Genomic DNA, 2,583 nt, shown 5'->3' with positions numbered 1-2,583 from the left:
TCTTTTGTTTGGCTGGAAACCACAGGTGTGGGTTCAGTTCCAGACCTGAAGGGCAGCTAGGGGCCATAGTCTCAGTGGTTCCACCAGGCATTATCGGACTAGCAAACCTGGTCCCCACCATTTTTTTTCTCAAAATGATTTTGAGTTTTGTTCCACTTTGTTTTCCCTCTCTATCAAGGATCTCCTACATAGATCCCCTTCCAAGGATATCCTTGGAATTTTTAAAAAAATTGTTATGAATCTCACATTCATACTCACTCCAAGCTCAAGCTCACTGTCATGAAGTCGTTTCAGACTCATAGTCACCACAATAGGGTTTCCAAGGCTGTAAATCTTTACAGAAGCAGACTGCCTCATCTTTCTTCTGCAGAGCAATTGGTGTGTTTAAACCACTGACCTTTTGGTTAGCAGCCAAATGCCTCAACCACTACACCACCAGAACTCCTTTCATACTCACTGGAAGCCCTTAATTGAAGGAATAGTAACCTCTAATAAGTAATATTCATAAGACTACCATATCCAGCAGCCATTGTGCCTCTGGCATTAGTCAATAAATAAATGACTGTGTGGTTATGAGTAGAGTTTTCTCTTTAGAATGCTTCACATGGCTTTCATATGAAAAATCATTTATGTTACTGGTGGCTAAGCAGCAGTGACAAACACACGTCCTCTAAATCTTGAGAAACTGGCATATAACTAAGTAAAGTTGTAACTAATTCTTGTTTTATTGATCAGGTCATTAGTTCACATTCATCGTATGTAACACGTAGAGTAGAAAACTCTTCATTATCATGACACCCAAAGAGGCAACACAAACTCCCGGAAAATATGCTTTGTTGTGTCTAATTAAAAAAAAAAGCCCCAAAAAAATAATGTTAGTTTCTAATTGTCCCATAATTTATTTTTTAAAAAAGGGTATTGTAGATTAGGGCTATTAATGCAGTTTCCTTTCAGTGTTTGAATTTCTAATATATTCTTGCTATTGGTTCAATAGTATGTTGATTTTTTTGTTATGAAATATACAAAATATACAGATAATAATACAACAAATAGCTTTGTACTCAGCTAGCCATCTTTATCAAGTCTTAGCATTTTCCCTATTTGCTTAATTAAAAAAAGATAAAGCATTATAGATATACCTGAAGACTTCCAGGTATCCCTTACCAATTATATTCCCTCCCCCTTTTTTCCAGAGCAAACCATTATCTTGAATTTGGCATTTTTCATTCCCATGTATGTTTCTGTATTTTTACTACATATTTGTTGTTGCTCTTATTGCCGTCAAGTTGATTCTGACTCCTGGTGACCTCATGTGTTTCATAGGGTTTTCAAGGCTGTGACCTTTCAGAAGCAGATCGCCAGGTCTGTCTTCCAATATACCTCTGGGTGGATTTGAACCACCAACCTCTTGGCTAGTGGTTAAGCCCTTAAACAAAGTATAGTTTTACACATTTTAAAACTACATTATACTATATATATTCTTCTACAGCTTGTTCTTGTGACTCAATATTTGTTTTTGAAATTTATTTCCAGTACCATAATGAGCTATGTAGTATTCCATTGCAGAAAAATACCATAATTAATTTATCCATTTTCCTGTTGAATAGTTTGAAATATGCCCAGAGCACTCTCCATAACACAGATTTACCCTCCAAAACAAAAACAAAACCAAACTCACTGCCACTGAGTCAGATCCAACTCAGTGACCCCTCCTTGGGTTTCCAACGCAGTATCACTACAGAAGTAGATTGCCCAACCTTCCTTCCAAGGAGTGGCTGGTGGATTTGAACTGCCAGCCTTCTGAAGTTAGCAGTCACATGCCTTAGGCAGTACCCACCAACCTTATCTGACCTGGGGGAGATATAATTGGCCAACTCTAGCCCCTCCTCTAGTCTTGATGTCTCAGATAAGAGAAAGAATAAAAAGACTAAGAAGTGCCTCTGAAGGTCACAGCCCAGGTATGCAGGCCCAATAATAATAATAATAATAAACCACTGAGATTTAATCATAAGATCATAGAATGCTTACCCTGCCCAGACCTTATGACCTTATCAGTAGGGTTCTAGTATAGTAACAGTGGATTATAGTTGAAAGAGCTGTAAAACTCAAACTCTATTTAAGGAGTTTTTATGGAAATGCAGAAACAATGGGGGAGACAAAAACAAGGACACTCAAGGTAATTGAATGAACCTTGTTGTTAGTTGCTGGTGACCTTATGTATAACAGAATGAAACATTGCCTAGTAGTGTACTATCTTCATGATTATAGTTATTTTTTAGTTCTTTAGACAATGGTATACTCAGTATTCTTCACCAACACCACAGTTTGAGTGCATCAGTTCTTCTCTGTCGTCCTATTTCATTATCCAAATTTTACATGCATATGAGGCAATTGAAAAGACCATGGCTTGGGTCAGACACACCTTAGTCATCAACGTGACATCTTTGCTTTTTAAAACTGTAAAGAAGTCTTTTGCAACAGAGTTGCCTAACACAATATGTTGTTTGATTTCTTGACTGCTGCTTCCATTTATGTTGATTGTTCATCTGAAGAGAATGAAATTGTTGACAACTTCAATTTCTT

General features: G+C 37.1%; 1 protein-coding gene across 1 annotated transcript in view; it reads left to right on the top strand.

Moving 5' to 3' along the window:
- Window positions 1-2,583, top strand: part of RBM41 (RNA binding motif protein 41) — a 45,358-nt gene that overhangs the window by 34,605 nt on the left and 8,170 nt on the right. The gene's annotated exons all lie outside the window — the stretch shown is intronic.

This window comes from Orycteropus afer, unplaced genomic scaffold, assembly GCF_000298275.1.
Source record: "Orycteropus afer afer isolate SDZICR_OR568_19922 unplaced genomic scaffold, OryAfe1.0 scaffold00336, whole genome shotgun sequence".
NCBI classification, from domain to species: Eukaryota; Metazoa; Chordata; class Mammalia; order Tubulidentata; family Orycteropodidae; genus Orycteropus; species Orycteropus afer.
This window is presented reverse-complemented; position numbering and strand designations above follow the sequence as displayed.